Source organism: Hyla sarda, chromosome 3, assembly GCF_029499605.1.
Source record: "Hyla sarda isolate aHylSar1 chromosome 3, aHylSar1.hap1, whole genome shotgun sequence".
NCBI classification, from domain to species: Eukaryota; Metazoa; Chordata; class Amphibia; order Anura; family Hylidae; genus Hyla; species Hyla sarda.
The window spans coordinates 19,335,609-19,355,909 of NC_079191.1; the positions used below are offsets into that span (position 1 = coordinate 19,335,609).

General features: G+C 45.2%; 1 protein-coding gene and 1 long non-coding RNA gene across 2 annotated transcripts in view; one reads left to right on the top strand and one right to left on the bottom strand.

Moving 5' to 3' along the window:
- Window positions 1-8,728, top strand: part of LOC130361175 (uncharacterized) — a 78,251-nt gene extending 69,523 nt beyond the window's left edge. Inside the window, exons 2-3 of the long non-coding RNA XR_008890895.1 lie at window positions 7,698-7,900; window positions 8,294-8,728. This is a non-coding gene — a long non-coding RNA (uncharacterized LOC130361175). The remainder of the gene's footprint in view (window positions 1-7,697; window positions 7,901-8,293) is intronic.
- Window positions 1-20,301, bottom strand: part of XKR6 (XK related 6) — a 269,421-nt gene that overhangs the window by 193,370 nt on the left and 55,750 nt on the right. The window lies entirely within an intron of this gene.

The following is a 20,301-nucleotide window of genomic DNA, read 5'->3' on the forward strand; positions in this document are numbered from 1 at the left end:
AAAAATCAACTGTGGGAGCAATTATTCAAAAATGGAAGACTTATAAGACCACTGATAATATCCCTCGATCTGGGGCTCCATGTAAGATGCCACCCCGTGGTGTCAAAATGATCAGAAAGAACGGTGAGCATATATCCCAGAACCACACGGGGGGAACCTAGTGAATGACCTGCAGAGGCTACCATCAGTAACACACTACGCCGCCAGTACATGTCTGGGCCCTTCTGAAGTTTGCTAGAAAACATTTGGATGATCTAGAAAAGAATTGGAAGAATTTCATATGGTCAGATGAAACCAGAACTTTTTGGTAAAAACTCGTCGCATTTGGAGGAGAAAGCATGCTGAGTTGCATACAAAGAACACCATACCTACTGTGAAGCATGGGGGTGGAAACATCATGCTTTGGGGCTGTTTTTTTAGCAAAGGGACCAAGATGACTGATCCGTGTAAAGGAAAGAATTAATGGGGCCATGTATCGTGAGATTTTGAGTGAAATCCTTCTTCCATCAGCTAGGGCATTGAAGATGAAATGTGGCTGGGTCTTTCAGCATGACAATGATCCCAAACACACCACCCGGGCAACGAAGGAGTGGCTTCGTAATAAACATTTCAAGGTCCTGGAGTGTCCTAGCCAGTCTCCAGATCTCAACCCTATAGAAAACCTTTGTAGGGAGTTGAAAGTCCATGTTGCCCAGCGACAGCCCCAAAACATCACTGCTCTAGAGGAGATCTGCATGGAGGAATGGGTCAAAATACCAGCAACAGTGTGTGAAAACCTTGTGAAGACTTACAGAAAACGTTTGACCTCTGTCATTGCCAACAAAGGGTATAGAAAAAAGTATTGAGATTAACTTTTGCTTTTGACCAAATACTTATTTTCAACCATAATTTGCAAATAAATTCTTTAAAAAAAATTAGACAATGTGATTTTATGGATTTTTTTTTCTCATTATGTCTCTCATAGTTGAGGTATACCTATTATGAAAATTATAGGCCTCTCTTATCTTTATAAGTGGGAGAACTTGCACAATTGGTGGCTGACTAAATACTTTTTTGCCCCATTGTGTATAGGAGCTCTCAGTGGCCTAACTATTATATTGGGGCAGCAGAAAGGAGCATAACTATGATAAGGGGGCACAGAGGGCCATTACTACTGTAAAGGAGCATAGAGGGGCCTAACTACGATAGGGGGCACAGAAGGGCCTAACTACGATTGGGGGGCACAGAAGGGCCTAACTACGATTGGGGGGCACAGAAGGGCCTAACTACTATATGAGGACACAGAGGAACCAAACTACTTTATGGGGGCACAGGGGGCTTAGCTACTACACAGGGCAAAATTGTTTTGAAAAGTTGTCTTCTGTGGGATGTCTTCTCAAAGAGTTGGTATTTTGGAGAGGTTTTACTGTATTTGGTAAAAGCATGGTGGTGTTGTTTAGTCAGTATGTGGTGGTCATGGTTGTCTCAGTACACAGAATTTGGTCAGTAACAGAATGGGGATATGTATGGTGAAAATATTCCTCCTTGTATACTGGTATTATTGGTAATATTAGTCTCAGTATACGGAATTTGGTCAGTAACAGTATGATGGTAATATGTATGGTGATAATATTCCTCCTTGTATACTGGTATTATTGGTAATATTGATCTCAGTATACAGGATTTGGTCAGTAACAGTATGATGGTAATATGTATGGTGATAATATTCCTCCTTGTATACTGGAATTAGTGGTAATATTGATCTCAGTATACAGGATTTGGTCAGTAACAGTATGATGGTAATATGTATGGTGATAATATTCCTCCTTGTATACTGGTATTATTAGTAATATTGGTCAGTATACAGGATTTGGTCAGTAACAGTATGATGGTAATATGTATGGTGATAATATTCCTCCTTGTATACTTGTATTATTAGTAATATTGGTCAGTATACAGGATTTGGTCAGTAACAGTATGATGGTGATATTATTCCTCCTTGTATGACAGTATTATTTAGTAACTGTATGGCTATTATTTAGAGTTATATAGGAGCCCTGTTACAAACTATTGATTGGAGCCCAGAAGCATCAGGTTATTATGGAAAATCTGTAATATATAAAGAAATCATGGAGAATATACTATATATTACCCTAGAGCTGTATCCGATGTACAGATATGGGCTTCCTAATGCTGACACTGTGACTATGCACATATATAGACATCACCAACCGGACAATTAAACATGCCAGTTATTATAATGCGCCAGGCCCTGATTATGTTGCCCATGGCAGATTTATAATTGACACATAAACCAAAGCCAACAGGAGACGATCATTTTATCCCATGTGATCAGCGCCCTGCAGAGGAGAGGAGCAGACAGTCATATGAATAGGAGAATACGGGAAGCATGTAAAAACTACAACTCCCAGCATGCCCTGACAGCCTGCAGTAGTTATATCAACTGCAAAGCCAAACAGCAGATATAACAGAGGTGATCCTCTTCATTTTGTCAGGATAAAAAACAATGCAAAGGTGGGAGGGGCATGTGCAGGAAAAAGAAAGGTGGGAGGGGCTTGTGCAGGAAACCGAAAGGTGGGAGGAGCTTGTGCAGGAAAAAGAAAGGTGGGAGGGTCTTGTGCAGGAAACCAAAAGGTGGGAGGGGCTTGTGTAGGAAAAAGAAAGGTGGGAGGAGCTTTTTCAAGAAGCTGAAAGGTGGGAGGAGTTGGTGCAGGAAATGCAAATGTGAGAGGTGCTTGTGCAGGAAATTTAAGATTGGAGGTGCTTTTGAAAGTATCTAAAAGGTGGTAGGGGGCGCATATGTAGGAGGGGCTTGTGGAGGGAACTTAAAGGTAGGAGGGGCTTGTAAGGGGAGTTCAAAGATTGAAGCGGAATATTCTGGGACCTCAAAGGTAAGAGGGGCTCATTCAGGGAACTCAAAGGTGAAAGGGCGTGTGCAGGAAGCTCAAAGGTGGGAGGGACTTGTGCAGGAAGCTCAAATATGGGAGGGGCTTATGCAGGAAACTGATGGATGGGAGGAGCTTGTGCTGGGATCTCAAAGGAGGGAGGGGTTGGTGTAGGGGCTTAAATGTAAAAGGGCCTTGTGCGGGGAAATTTTTAGGTGGGTGGGGCTTTTTCAGAAAAGCCCCAGAAAAGGTGGCGCATATGTAGGAGGGGCTTGTGGAGGGAACTTAAAGGTAGTAGAGGCTTGTAAGCGGAGTTCAAAGATTGAAGGGGAATATTCTGGGACCTCAAAGGTAAGAGGGGCTCATTCAGGTAACTCAAAGGTAGGAGAGGCTTGTGCAGTGACCTCAGATATAGGAGGGGCTTCTGTAGGGATCTAAAAGGTGGGAGGGGTTTATAAAAGGGCTGTCAGAAGGGGCTACTTCTGGAAACTAAAAGGCGGGAGGGGCTTGTGCAGGAAACTCTTAGGAAGGATGGTCTGGATAGGAGAGGAAAATGGCTTTTTGTCTTGTTTATTCTTCATAAAGTCTTTGTCAGCTCCTGTTTGTAAAGGAGTGTCCCAAAACCAGTGTGCCTCCAGCTGTTGCAAAATGAAAACTTTCAGCATGCTCAGACAGCCTATGGCTGTCCGTTCATGCTGGGAATTGTCGTTTTGCAACAGCTGGATGCACACTGGTTGAAGAACACTGGTTTAATGGGTAAGCAGGTGACTACCCTGCAGGCAGTATAACCCCTGGACCACTACTCCAAATAGCACTGTATAGCCATAAGGGCAATATAATTTCCCATAAGTGCCCGTGCTTTACCCAACGATGTGCAAAGGGATATATCTATAATACACTGGCATCGGGAAAAGGCTGATAGAAAAAGGAATTAGCCCCATACCAAACAACTCGATTATAAAGACTGTGGGTGTTGGCAGCGGTACAGCCTATGTGTCGGGGAAGCTCGTGCTGTCTATGAGATCCTACGCCAGACTTGGATTCAATATTCCTGCCAGCTGAATAAATGCCAGGTACGAAGAAACAGCCAAGTCGGTTCCTTAGGTTCTTACTTCAGCATTACGGGGCCTGAGCAAAATGCAAGAAAATCCAATTTATCTGTCTGGGTGGAATACAGATCAATCCGGGACACGTGGCCCTGAGAATGGGGGAGTTGTGCTGGAACAAAATAACAATATAGGCCAGATAAGACCCTCCAGGTACCACTACTACCAGCATGCCCTGACAGGTGTGGGGCATACCCAATCCCATATTATTGGATTTCATCACAACCACCAAGACTAAGCGATAGGCTAAAGGTGCCCATACACATGAGATAGTTGTTAGGCTGACCACCATCTCTCCTGACCACCATCTCTCCTGACCACCGTCTCTCCTGACCACCGTCTCTCCTGACCACCATCTCTCCTGACCACCATCTCTCCTGATCACCGTCTCTCCTGACCACCATCTCTCCTGACCACCATCTCTCCTGACCACCATCTCTCCTGACCACCATCTCTCCTGACCACCGTCTCTCCTGACCACCGTCTCTCCTGACCACCATCTTTCCTGACCACCATCTCTCCTGACCACCGTCTCTCCTGACCACCATCTCTCCCGATCCCTACATACACATGGGATAGATAGATAGATAGATATGAGATAGATAGAAAGATATGACATAGATTTATAGGAGATAGATAAATATGAGATAGATATGAGATAGATAGATATGACATAGATAAATAGGAGATAGATAGATATGAGATAGATAGATAGATAGATAGATAGTAGATAGATAGATAGATAGGAGATGAGATAGATAAATATGAGATAGATAAGAGATAGATAGATATATAATATGAGATAGATAGATATGAGATAGATAAATAGGAGATAGAGAGATATGAGATAGATAGGAGATATATAGATAGATATGAGATAGATAGATATGAGATAGATAGATATATAATATGAGACAGATAGATATGAGATAGATAGATAGATAATATGAGATAGATAGATATGAGATAGATAAATAAATAGATATTTACATCTCTACAGCATATACATGTAGCAGAGTAGCAGTGTTGTATAGGGGATCGGGTGGCGGGTGACACGGATGCACCAGTGCTTTTTAATTTATATGTAAATGATGTAGTAGACAGCGGAGCCATGGACGGGGGTAGAGATGTAATTTCATTTTCTACAGCCATGTTACTCATAGGGGAGATTTACTAAAACTTGTGTAGAGGATCAGTGGAGCAGTTGCCCAGAGCAACCAATCAGATTCCGGCTGACATTTTTCACAGGCCTTTTAAAAAAATGAAAGCTGGCATCTGATTGGTTGCTATGGGCAACTGCTCCACTGATCCTCTGCACAAGTTCTAGTTATGATTTTCCAAAATTGTGGTAAAAATAATTTTTTTAACATATTACTGTGATTTGCACTGTTGCTGTAAAATACCACCAAAACACAGCAAAAAGGCAATGTGTGAACCGAGTCTCAGAGGAGGTGTATTAATACTATACAGAGGGGCAAAAAAGTATTTAGTCAGCCACCAATTGTGCAAGTTCTCCCACTTATATAGATGAGAGGCTGTCATTTCCATCATAGGTTATAACCTCAACTATGAGAGACAGAATGAGAAAAAAATCCATAACAATTTATTTGCAAATTATGGTGGAAAATAAGTCTTTGGTCAATAACAAAAGTTAATCTCAATACTTTGTTATATCCCCTTTGTTGGCAATGACAGAGGTCAAACGTTTTCTGTAAGTCTTCACAAGGTTTTCACACACTGTTGCTGGTATTTTGGCCCATTCCTCCATGTAGATCTCCTCTAGAGCAGTGATGTTTTGGGGCTGTCGCTGGGCAACATGGACTTTTAACTCCCTACAAAGGTTTTCTATGGGGATGAGATCTGGAGACTGACTAGGCCACTCCAGGACCTTGAAATGCTTCATACGAAGCCACTCCTTCACTGCTCGGGCAATGTGTTTGGGATCATTGTCATGCTGAAAGACCCAGCCACGTTTCATCTTCAATGCCCTTGCTGATGGAAGTAGATTTTCACTCAAAATCTCACGATACATGGCCCCATTCATTCTTTCCTTTACACGGATCAGTCGTCCTGGTCCCTTAGCAGAAAAACAGCCCCAAAGCAAGATGTTTCCACCCCCATGCTTCACAGTAGGTATGGTGTTCTTTGGATGCAACTCAGCATTCTTTCTCCTCCAAACACAACAATTTGAGTTTTTACCAAAAAGATCTACTTTGGTTTCATCTGACCATATGACATTCTCCCAATCCTCTTCTGGATCATCCAAACCGATGCCATAGAGATAGCAGCAGTATAAAGATAGAGCAGTAGGGGAAGTATAGAAATACTATATATCCTGATCCTGTAGAGATAGAGATAGAAGCAGCAGTATACAGATAGAGCTGGAGGGGAGGGGTATAACTACTATATTTCCTGATCCTGTAGAGATAGAAGCAGCAGTATACAGATAGAGCTGGAGGGGAGGGGTATAACTACTATATTTCCTGATCCCATAGAGATAGAAGCAGTATACAGATAGAGTTATACAGTATCTCAAAATATGTGACTCCAACCCTCATATTATATATATACAGTATCTCCCATAAGTTAGTCCACCCCTCACATTATTAAGGGTCAGAATTTGGCTAATAATCCCCAGTCATTTTGAAACCATTTTAGGGGTCAGAAATTGACTAAGGCTGCGTTCACACTATGTTTGCAGTTTAGCTACAGGGACAGTTTTCTTCATTACACCAGGTCCGGCTGGAACATTTTAAAACCGGAAGCTCCCGTATCCCAGCCAGACCGGCGCCGAAACCCATTCACTTTAATGAGCTAACCGGAGTCAGATAGTCGCTTCTGTCGGCTCATTTTTGCCCCGTATCCAGTTTTGTGACCGGACCTAAAACCGTGGCATACTATGGTTCTAGGTCAGTTCACAAAACCGTATCCGGATATTGGGCATAAATGGGGCATTAAAGTGAATGGGTTTTGTCGCCGGTCTGGCTGGGAGACGGGATCTCCTGTTTTTTTTTTATTTTTTAGCCGGATCCGACAGCCGTAGGCTGCAAACGTAGTGTGAATGTGTCAGGAATGGGCAAAGAAGGAGTGCACTCTATTCTTGCCCGCTCCCCTATCCCTGCCTACTTACGTACCTGCCCTAAACGACAGGTCCGTAACCACGAAGACAGTCCCTTCCTACATACGTGAGGGGCGTAATTGTCAAAATATTAAACTACAATGACACAGACTAGGTCTGGGACAGTAGGAACAGAGAGACTAACAAAGTAAGACTAAAAACTCAATAAATCCAATGTCAACTATCGCGTCTCAAGCCAGGAGATGTTAAAGTACAAAGTCGCTAATACCAGAAAGGATAGTCAGAGAGAGGAGCCAAAGGTTCAGAAAGCCAGACATAACAAATTCAGAAGACAGCTAGCTAGAGTACAAACCAAGCTCTATAGCAAGCACTGACTGGGAGTAGACTGCCAGCTTATATGGAGCCAGAACAGGTGCTGCAATCAGGGTCAGCTGACCAGTCCAGACAGCTGGGCGTAACCCAGCAACAACAAAAAAACAACAAAGAAGCTGTCAGAACTTTTTAACCCTACAGGTTCTGACAGAATGCAGTCTTACAGAAAGCTACCTCAGATAAGGGTACAGTGAGCAAATTTTCTTCCCTCTGGAGTAAAGCTAATTTGCATTTTTCTACATTTTTGTCCAGTAGATGCCGGACTGCACAAGCAAGTAAACTGAGAAGCGACTAAGGCTGGGGAAGGAGGAGTTTGGACATATGCTTGTGGCCATCTTGGATTAGAGTTCAGAGAGGACACAGAGGAAACAGTCTGTCAGGATCTGATCCAAGGAGTACTGGAGAAGCGGATAGAAATCTGCTAGCAAGTTGAACAAGATCCAGAGAATCTTAAAGCGGTACTGACTTGGTCCACAGCCTGTGGAAGAGTAATCTTAAAGGGGTACTCCCACCCTAAACATCTTATCCCCTATCCAAAGGATAGGGGATGAGATGTCTGATCGCGGGTTTCCTGCAGCTGGGGACCGCGGCAATATAGCATGCGGCACCCACCTGTTTCTTGTCCGGAAGCGCTGGAGGGTCTGGGTCGCGACCACGGGAATGGAAGTCCGTGACATCATGACTCCGCCAGCGCTTCCGGACAAGATACAGGTGGGTGCTGCATTCAATATTGCGGGGTCCCCAGCGGCCACCCCCCGATCAGACATCATATCCCCTATCCTTTGGATAGGGGATAAGATGTCTAGGGTGGGAGTACCCCTTTAAAACCCTTCTTCTCTATCCCACTACAGGGCACCCTGAACTCACATACAGATGAAAGATCTTGATATCCATTTCCTGCCATTTTGAGAATTTCAGCCTACTCAAAGTGACACTGTGAAACAGGACTTTGTATGGGCCCCATCTATTCAATATGCACCAACTAAAGGTACCCAATGGCCGCCCAAAGGTTTTTCCATTTTTGCACTTTCCTTTTTTCCTTACCTTTTAAAAATCACAAACCTTTCAATTTTTCACCTAAAAATCCATATGATGGCTTTCCAATTCTACTTCGTAATGACATCAGTCATTTTACCCAAAAATCTATGACGAAACAAAAAAAAACATCATTGTGCGAAAAAATTGAAGAAAAAACACCATTTTGTAACTTTTGGGGGCTTCCATTTTTACGCAGTAAATTTTTCGGTAAAAATGACACCTTCTCTTTATTCTGTAGGTCCATACGGTTAAAATGATCCCCTACTTACATAGGTTTGATTTTGTCGCACTTCTGGAAAAAATCATAACTACATGCAGGAAAATGTATACATTTAAAATTGTCATTTTCTGACCCCTATAACTTTTTATATTTTTCCGTGTACGGGCTGGTATGAGGGCTTATTTCTTGTGCCGTGATCTGAAGTTTTTATCGGTACCATTTTTGTAATGATCGGACTTTTTGATCGATTTTTATTCATTTTTTCATGATATAAAAAGTGACCAAAAATACGCTATTTTGGAATTTCATTGCGCATACGCCATTAACCTTGTGGTTTAATTAACAATATATTTTTATAGTTTGGACATTTACGCACGCGGCGATACCACATATGTTTATTTTTATTATGGTTACATATTTTTTATATGGAATTTGGGAAAAGGGGAGTGATTTAAACTTTTAATAAGGAAGGGGTTAATTGATATTTTTTTTAAACTTTTTATTCAAGTTTTTTTTTTTTTTTTACACTTTTAGTCCCCTTAGGGGACTTTTAGGAGGAATTATCAGATTCCTCATACAAATCAATGTGGTTTCATAGAACCACATTGATCTGTGTGCTCTGTGCTCGATTTATAATACCTGGTCCTGCCAGGCTTTATCACTCTCAGAGCTGCAGCCAGCACAGGATGTAAGGTAAGCACTCTGGCTACCTCCGTAGGGGATCGCCCCCCCTCACAATCGCACTGCGGGGGGAGCAATCCACCTCACTGGACCACCAGGGATGGTTTAAAGGGTTACTCCCCTCCCCAGCGTCCGGAACATTGAGTTCCTGAACGCTGTGTGCGGGCTTCCGTGTTCCCGCCCGCCCCCTTGTGACGTCACGCCCGTCATGTGACGTCACATCCTGCCCCCTCAATGCAAGTCTACGGGAGGGGGTGTGATGGCCGTCGTGCCCCCTTCCCATAGACTTTCATTGAGTGGGCAGGCCGTGACGTCACGAGGGGGCGGGCGTGAACACGGAAGCCCGCACACAGCGTTTAGGAACTCAGGAACCCTTTAAATGTCCCTTTAGATGCTGCTTTCAACTTTGACAGCGGCGATCTAAAGGATAAATAGCACGCTGCGGCAATCACTGCATGTCGGCTATTAATGCCGGCCCCCAGCTAAAGGAATCAGCTGGGGGCCGGCCAGTATGGCGCGGGCTCGAGTCAGGAGCCCGCGCCATACAACGGTTGCAACAGTTGGCAACCGATTCACTGGTAACAAGAACTTCCTCTGGAGCATACAGCAGCTGATAACTACTGAAAGGATTGGGATTTTTTAATAGAAGTAATTTACAAATCTGTTTAACTTTCTGGCACCAGTTGATTTAAAAGATAATGTTTTCCAGTGGAGTGCCCCTTTAAAGTAAGTTTTATGTTAGTTTTAGAGATGTTACTAGCCGGACTCCTGTTCCATACCCTGGGTGAAGTCACTGCCGCAGATATGTACCCCAGTTCCCAGATAACGGTGGCTCAGGATCGGCCTGCCGAGCGCAGAGAGGTAACAAGGGTCAGGAACCACAGGGATATAGGTGGACACCCCAAAAACCCTGTTACAGTATAATATAACAGTAATGACAGGGGTGGGCTGGGACAACCTCTCATTCATCTCAAGAACATCTAGACAAAACCTAAAGGAGCTAAAATAATCCCGGGATGTTATATTAAGGGGATTAACTATTTAGGTGGATTATGACAGAACAGCTGTTACGCCTAGCGCTCCGGGTCCCCGCTCCTCCCCGGAGCGCTCACGGCGTCTTTCTCCCTGCAGCGCCCCGGTCAGTCCCGCTGACCGGGAGCGCTGCACTGTCTTGGCCGTTGGGAATGCGATTCGCACAGCGGGACGCGCCCGCTCGCGAATCGCATCCCAGGTCACTTACCCGTCCCGGTCCCCTGCTGTCATGTGCTGGCGCGCGCGGCTCCGCTCTCTAGGGCGCGCGCGCACCAGCTCTCTGAGACTTAAAGGGCCAGTGCACCAATGATTGGTGCCTGGCCCAATTAGCTTAATTGGCTTCCACCTGCTCCCTGGCTATATCTGATCTCCTCCCATGCACTCCCTTGCCGGATCTTGTTGCCTTGTGCCAGTGAAAGCGTTTAGTGTGTCCAAAGCCTGTGTACCTGAACTTCTGCTACCCATCCTGACTACGAACCTTGCCGCCTGCCCCCGACCTTCTGCTACGTCTGACCTTGCCTCTGCCTTGTTCCTTCTGTCCCACGCCTTCTCAGCATTCAGCGAGGTAGAGCCGTTGCTAGTGGATACGACCTGGTTGCTACTGCCGCAGCAAGACCATCCCGCTTTGCGGCGGGCTCTGGTGAAAACCAGTAGCCTCTTAGAACCGGTCCACTAGCACGGTCCACGCCAATCCCTCGCTGACACAGAGGATCCACTACCTGGAAGCCGAATCGTGACAGTAGATCCGGCCATGGATCCCGCTGAGGTGCCGCTGCCAAGTCTCGCTGATCTTCCCACGGTGGTCGCTCAGCAATCGCAGCAGATTGCCCAACAAGGACAGCAGCTGTCGCAGTTGACCGCCATGTTACAGCAACTTCTGCCTCTGCTACAGCAGCAACCATCTCCTCCGCCAGCTCCTGCACCTCCTCCGCAGCGAGTGGCCGCTCCTAACCTCCGCTTGTCCCTGCCGGACAAATTTGATGGGGACTCTAAACTCTGCCGTGGATTTTTGTCTCAGTGTTCCCTGCATATGGAGATGTTGTCGGACTTGTTTCCTTCAGAACGGTCTAAGGTGGCGTTCGTAGTAAGCCTTCTTTCAGGAAAGGCCTTGTCTTGGGCCACACCGCTCTGGGACCGCAATGATCCTGCCACAGCCACAGTCCAGGCCTTCTTCACTGAACTCCGGAGTGTCTTCGAGGAGCCAGCCCGAGCTTCTTCTGCCGAGACTGCCCTGTTGAACCTGGTCCAGGGTAATTCTTCAGTGGGCGAGTACGCCATCCAATTTCGTACTCTTGCTTCCGAGTTATCATGGAATAACGAGGCTCTCTGCGCGACCTTTAAAAAAGGCCTATCCAGTCGCATCAAGGATGTGCTGGCCGCACGAGAGATTCCTGCCAATCTGCAAGAACTCATCCATCTAGCTACCCGCATTGACATGCGTTTTTCTGAGCGACACCAAGAGCTCCGCCAGGAAAAAGACTTAGATCTCTGGGCACCTCTCCCACAGTATCCGTTGCAATCTACGCCTGGGCCTCCCGCCGAGGAGGCCATGCAAGTGGATAAGTCTCGCCTGACCCAGGAAGAGAGGAATCGCCGTAGGGAAGAAAATCTCTGTCTTTACTGTGCCAGTACCGAGCATTTCTTGGTGGATTGCCCTATCCGTCCTCCACGCCTGGGAAACGCACGCACGCACCCAGCTCACGTGGGTGTGGCGTCTCTTGGTTCCAAGTCTGCTCCTCCACGTCTCACGGTACCCGTGCGGATTTCTTCTTCAGCCAACTCCTCCCTCTCAGCCGTGGCCTGCTTGGACTCCGGTGCCTCTGGAAATTTTATTTTGGAGTCGTTTGTTAATAAATTCAGCATCCCGGTGACCCGTCTCGTCAAGCCGCTCTACATTTCCGCGGTCAACGGAGCCAGATTGGACTGCACCGTGCGTTACCGCACAGAGCCCCTCCTCATGTCTATTGGACCCCACCTTGAGAGGATTGAGTTCTTCATTCTCCCCAACTGTACCTCTGAGGTCCTCCTCGGTCTGCCTTGGCTCCGGCTTCATTCCCCCACCATTGATTGGACCACCGGGGAGATCAGGAACTGGGACTCTGCCTGCCACAGGAAGTGCCTCTCCCCCCCTCCCAGTCCCGTCAGGCAAGCCTCTGTGCCTCCCCATGGCCCCCGTCCTGGTGTCACACTGCCCCGTGCCAGGCCTCGCCCTCTGCCCTCCCTCCCCATTCCCACTCCTGCTGTACTGCCTGCCGTTGAGGAAACCCTCCATTCTTTCCCGGTGTCCTCATCCCAGGGGAGGCAGTTACCGGACAAAGAGAAGGGGAGACCTAAGGGGGGGGGTACTGTTACGCCTAGCGCTCCGGGTCCCCGCCCCTCCCCGGAGCGCTCACGGCGTCTTTCTCCCTGCAGCGCCCCGGTCAGTCCTGCTGACCGGGAGCGCTGCACTGTCTTGGCCGTTGGGGATGCGATTCGCACAGCGGGACGCGCCCGCTCGCGAATCGCATCCCAGGTCACTTACCCGTCCCGGTCCCCTGCTGTCATGTGCTGGCGCGCGCGGCTCCGCTCTCTAGGGCGCGCGCGCGCCAGCTCTCTGAGACTTAAAGGGCCAGTGCACCAATGATTGGTGCCTGGCCCAATTAGCTTAATTGGCTTCCACCTGCTCCCTGGCTATATCTGATCTCCTCCCATGCACTCCCTTGCCGGATCTTGTTGCCTTGTGCCAGTGAAAGCGTTTAGTGTGTCCAAAGCCTGTGTACCTGAACTTCTGCTACCCATCCTGACTACGAACCTTGCCGCCTGCCCCCGACCTTCTGCTACGTCTGACCTTGCCTCTGCCTAGTCCTTCTGTCCCACGCCTTCTCAGCAGTCAGCGAGGTTGAGCCGTTGCTAGTGGATACGACCTGGTTGCTACTGCCGCAGCAAGACCATCCCGCTTTGCGGCGGGCTCTGGTGAAAACCAGTAGCCTCTTAGAACCGGTCCACTAGCACGGTCCACGCCAATCCCTCGCTGACACAGAGGATCCACTGCCTGGAAGCCGAATCGTGACAACAGCAGGGGGGGGGGGGGGGATATTAAAAGAAGGAATTAAAGGTAGAATTTAATGTATATACCGAGAAGTGAATCCATGATGAATGTGGTTATATCCTAAATTTCTTGCCCTAGGTCCGGCCATGCCGAGCCCCTTCCCGATGCCTTTCCCTTGGATTAAGGAGCTAAGAGAAACGTCAGTAAAATCACACTTTAATTAAAATGCCTTTAGAAGGTTACGGGGGCCCGAGCAATTACCTCTCTATGCTTTATATGCTGTTCTTTTTATTGTGAATTTCCCACCAACACCCAGGGGGGTTATAATCCGGTCACACCGCGCTTCTCTCCTCATTACTAAACACACAAATGTCCACGATTTAAAGGAGTACTCCACTGAAAAACATTTTTTTTTTAAATCAACTGGTGCCAGAAAGTTAAACAGATTTGTAAATGACTTCTATTAAAAAATCTTAACCCTTCCAGTACTTATCAGCTGCTGTTTGTTCCAGAGGAAGTCCTTTTCTTTTTGAATTTCTTTTCTGTCGGACCACAGTGCTCTCTGCCGACACCTCTGTCCATTTTAGGAACTGTCCAGAACAGGAGAGGTTTGCTTTGGGGATTAGCTCCTGCTCTGGACAGTTCCTAAAATGGACTGAGGTGTCGGCAGAGAGCACTGTGGTCCGACAGAAAAGAAATTCAAAATGAAAAGAACTTCCTCTGGAACAAACAGCAGCTGATAAGTACTGGAAGGGTTAAGATTTTTAAATAGAAGTCATTTACAAATCTGTTTAACTTTCTGGCACCAATTGATAAAAAAAAAATAATGTTTTCCAATGGAGTACCCCTTTAAGGCAAAACGGAGCAGTGGAGGAAAATCCCACATTAAAAAAGTTATTTTGATAATTTTCCTGCTGATTGTCTGTCAGAAGTAAATGTCAGGAGGATTTAAAGATGTACACCTCCATCAGATGTTAAATGAGGCTTCCAGCACCCAAAAAATGTTCACATTTCCTTGTATACATTTCCTTAAAGAAGAACTACGGAAATAATAAAGAGGTTCTCGTGTATGTGTTGTGTTTACCTAGGAATCCTTGGCATTTGCATAGAGAGCAGGTTGGGTCTCATCACTGCATTCACCTAACGAGATCAACCAAATCATCTGGTTTGAATCCAGCAGCCAGAAACCTAAACTGTCAAGACTCATAAGTGGCTTAGGGTCAGTTCAGATTATGTGCAGTTTTTATGCATTTTCTAGAGAAGTACAACCATTATAATACTGCCCCCTATTAACAAGAATATAACTACTATAATACTGCCCCTATATACAAGAATATAACTACTATAATACTGCTCCTATATACAAGAACATAACTACTATAATACTGCCTCCTATATACAAGAATATAACTACTATAATACTGCTCCTATATACAAGAATATAACTACTATAATACTGCTCCTATATACAAGAATATAACTACTATAATACTGCTCCTATATTCAAGAATATAACTACTATAATACTGCTCCTATATACAAGAATATAACTACTATAATACTGCTCCTACATACAAGAATATAACTACTATAATACTGCTCCTACATACAAGAATATAACTACTATAATAGTGCTCCTATATACAAGAATATAACTACTATAATACTGCTCCTATATACAAGAATATAACTACTATAATACTGCCTCCTATATACAAGAATATAACTACTATAATACTGCCTCCTATATACAAGAATATAACTACTATAATACTGCTCCTATATACAAGAATATAACTACTATAATACTGCTCCTATATACAAGAATATAACTACTATAATACTGCCTCCTATATACAAGAATATAACTACTATAATGCTGCTCCTATATACAAGAATATAACTACTATAATACTGCTCCTATATACAAGAATATAACTACTATAATACTGCTCCTATATACAAGAATATAACTACTATAACACTGCCCCTATATACAAGAATATACCTACTATAATACTGCTCCTATATACAAGAATATAACTACTATAATACTTATCCTTTATAGAAGATTACAACTGCTATAATACTGCTCCTATATACAAGAATATAACTACTATAATACTGCTCCTATATACAAGAATATAACTACTATAATACTGCTCCTATATACAATAATATAACTACTATAATACTGCCCCTATATACAAGAATATAACTACTATAATACTGCCCCTATATACAAGAATATACCTACTATAATACTGCTCCTATATACAAGAATATACCTACTATAATACTGCCTCCTATATACAAGAATATAACTACTATAATACTGCTCCTATATACAAGAATATAACTACTATAATACTGCTCATATATACAAGAATATAACTACTATAATACTGCTCCTATATACAATAATATAACTACTATAATACTGCTCCTATATACAAGAATATAACTACTATAATACTGCCTCCTATATACAAGAATATAACTACTATAATATAATAATAATTTATAATATAACTATAATAATCTTCCCCACCCCCTCAGCCCAACCCTATATAAGTAGTAGTTCGCTACACATTGGCCATTTCTTTCCTAGCAGCCTCCCAGTCTGACTGGGAGAGCATGGTAAGTGTGCTGTATCATCCTGTTCACACTGGTGTGGTGCTGTGCGGCATCCGTTGCTGCTGTGGCGCCGTGTCTGCGGGGAGGTGCGACCCATAGACTGGTTTGAGTGGCATTGGGGCCGCTCTGCCAGTGGGTCGTTTCCCCCCGAGGACGTTAGGGACCCACTCTAAATAGGTGGCCTTGACGTGGCGAGTGGGCTTGTACTTTTTGATCAAAAATGTATAATAACAACCTGTTAGTTTTTGATATTATGCTGAGAAGCAATTAGATCACTATACAAGATTGTAGATGTGCGACCATGTCTGTTTTCTACCCAAATTCATAACTACAAGAATATATCTACTATAATACTGCTCCCATATACAAGAATATATCTACTATAATACTGCTCCCATATACAAGAATATATCTACTATAATACTGCTCCCATATACAAGAATATAACTACTATAATACTGCTGCTATATACAAGAATATAACTACTATAATACTGCTCCCATATACAAGAATATAACTACTATAATACTGCTGCTATATACAAGAATATAACTACTATAATACTGCTCCTATATACAAGAATATATCTACTATAATACTGCTCCCATATACAAGAATATAACTACTATAATACTGCTGCTATATACAAGAATATAACTACTATAATACTGCTCTTATATACAAGAATATAGCTACTATAATACTGCTCCCATATACAAGAATATAACTACTATAATACTGCTCCTATATACAAGAATATAACTACTATAATACTGCTCCTATATACAAGAATATAACTACTATAATACTGCTCCTATATACAAGAATATAACTACTATAATACTGCTGCTATATACAAGAATATAACTACTATAATACTGCTCCTATATACAAGAATATAACTACTATAATACTGCTCCTATATACAAGAATATAACTACTATAATACTGCTCCCATATACAAGAATATAACTACTATAATACTGCTCCCATATACAAGAATATAACTACTATAATACTGCTGCTATATACAAGAATATAACTACTATAATACTGCTCCTATATACAAGAATATATCTACTATAATACTGCTCTCATATACAAGAATATAACTACTATAATACTGCTCCTATATACTAGAATATAACTAATATAATACTGCTCCTATATACAAGAATATAACTACTATAATACTGCTCCTATACACAAGAATATAACTACTATAATACTGCTCCTATATACAAGAATATAACTACTATAATACTGCTCCTATATACAAGAATATAACTACTATTATACTGCTCCTATATACAAGAATATAACTACTATAATACTGCCTCCTATATACAAGAATATAACTACTATAATACTGCTCCTATATACAAGAATATAACTACTATAATACTGCCCCTATATACAAGAATATAACTACTATAATACTGCTCCTATATACAAGAATATAACTACTATAATACTGCTCCTATATACAAGAATATAACTACTATAATACTGCTCCTATATACTAGAATATAACTAATATAATACTGCTCCTATATACAAGAATATAACTACTATAATACTGCTCCTATACACAAGAATATAACTACTATAATACTGCTCCTATATACAAGTGTTACGCCTAGCGCTCCGGGTCCCCGCTCCTCCCCGGAGCGCTCACGGTGCCTTTCTCCCTGCAGCTCCCCGGTCAGCGCTGACCGGGAGCGCTGCCCTGTCATGGCCGTTGGGGATGCGATTCGCACAGCGGGACGCGCCCGCTCGCGAATCGCATCCCAGGTCACTTACCCGTTCCCGTCTCCTGCGGTCATGTGCTGGCGCGCGCGGCTCCGCTCTCTAGGGCGCGCGCGCGCCAGCTCCCTGAGACTTAAAGGGCCAGTGCACCAATGATTGGTGCCTGGCCCAATTAGCTTAATTGGTTCCCATCTGTTTCCTGGCTATATCTAGTCTCCTCCCTTGCACTTCCTTGCCGGATCTTGTTGCCCTAGAGCCTAGTGAAAGCGTTTTTGTGTGTTTATACCCTGTGTACCAGAACTTTGCTATCTCCCCTGACTACGAACCTTGCCGCCTGCCCCCGACCTTCTGCTACGTCCGACTTTGCTTCTGCCTACTCCCTTGTACCTCGCCTATCTTCAGCAGCCAGAGAGGTGAGCCGTTGCTAGTGGATACGACCTGGTCACTACCGCCGCAGCAAGACCATCCCGCTTTGCGGCGGGCTCTGGTGAAAACCTGTAGTGTCTTAGAACCGGTCCACTAGCACGGTCCTCGCTATCCCTCTCTGGCACAGAGGATCCACCTCCTGCCAGCCGGCATCGTGACAGTAGATCCGGCCATGGATCCCGCTGAAGTTCCTCTGCCTGTTGTCGCCGACCTCCCCACACTGGTCGCCCAGCAAGCCCGACAGATTGCCCAACAAGATCACCAGCTGTCGTACTTGACCACCATGACTCAGCAACTCCAGTCGCAGCTACAGCAGATTCAGTCTCAGCTACAGCAGCAGCAACCATCTCCTCCGCCAGCTCCTGCACCTCTTCCGCAGCGAGTGGCCACTCCTAGCCTCCGCCTGTCTTTGCCGGACAAATTTAATGGGGACTCTAAGTTTTGCCGTGGCTTTCTTTCCCAATGTTCCCTGCATCTGGAGATGATGTCGGATCAGTTTCCTACTGAAAGGTCTAAGGTGGCTTTCGTAGTCAGCCTTCTGTCTGGAAAAGCCCTGTCATGGGCCACACCGCTCTGGGACCGTGATGACCCCGTCACTGCCTCTGTACACTCCTTCTTCTCGGAAATTCGAAGTGTCTTTGAGGAACCTGCCCGAGCCTCTTCTGCTGAGACTGCCCTGCTGAACCTGGTCCAGGGTAATTCCTCCGTTGGCGAGTACGCCATACAATTCCGTACTCTTGCTTCTGAACTTTCCTGGAATAATGAGGCTCTCTGCGCGACCTTTAAAAAAGGCCTATCCAGCAACATTAAAGATGTTCTGGCCGCACGAGAGACTCCTGCTAGCCTGCATGAACTCATTCATCTAGCCACTCACATTGACATGCGTTTTTCTGAGAGGCATCAAGAGCTCCGCCAGGAAAAAGACTTAGATCTCTGGCCACCTCTCCCACAGTCTCCACTGCAATCTGCGCCTAGGCCTCCCGCCGAGGAGGCCATGCAAGTGGATCGGTCTCGCCTGACCCTGGAAGAGAGGAATCGCCGTAAGGAAGAGAATCTTTGTTTGTACTGTGCCAGTACTGAACATTTTCTGGTGGATTGCCCAATCCGTCCTCCACGTTTGGGAAACGCACGCTCACACTCAGCTCTCGTGGGTGTGGCGTCTCTTGATGCCAAGTCGGCTTCTCCACGTCTCAAGGTACCTGTTCGGATTTCCACTTCAGCCAGCTCTCCCCTCTCAGCCGTGGCCTGTCTGGACTCTGGAGCTTCTGGGAATTTTATTCGGGAGTCCTTTGTGAATAAATTCCATATTCCGGTGACCCGTCTTGTCAAGCCACTCCGCATCTCCGCGGTCAACGGAGCCAGGTTGGACTGTACCATACGTTTCCGCACGGAGTCCCTTCTTATGAGCATCGGATCTCATCACGAGAGGATTGAACTTTTGGTCCTCCCCAATTGCACCTCGGAAATTCTCCTTGGACTTCCCTGGCTTCAACTTCATTCCCCAACCCTGGATTGGTCCACTGGGGAGATCAAGAGTTGGGGGTCCTCTTGTGCCAAGAACTGTCTAAAACCGGTTCCCAGTAACCCTTGCCGTAACTCTGTGGTTCCTCCTGTATCCGGTCCCCCTAAGGTCATTAAGGACTCTGCCTGCCACAGGAAATGCCCCTCCCCCCCTCCCAGGCAAGCTTCTGTGTCCCCTCATGGCCCTCGTCCTGGTGTCACACTGCCCCGTGCCAGGTCTCGCCCTCTGCCCTCTCTCCCCATTCCTACTCCTGCGGTTCTGCCTGCCGTTGAGGAATCCCTCCTTCCTTTCCCGGTGTCCTCATCCCAGGGGAGGCAGTTACCCGATAAAGAGAAGGGGAGACCTAAGGGGGGGGGTACTGTTACGCCTAGCGCTCCGGGTCCCCGCTCCTCCCCGGAGCGCTCACGGCGCCTTTCTCCCTGCAGCTCCCCGGTCAGCGCTGACCGGGAGCGCTGCCCTGTCATGGCCGTTGGGGATGCGATTCGCACAGCGGGACGCGCCCGCTCGCGAATCGCATCCCAGGTCA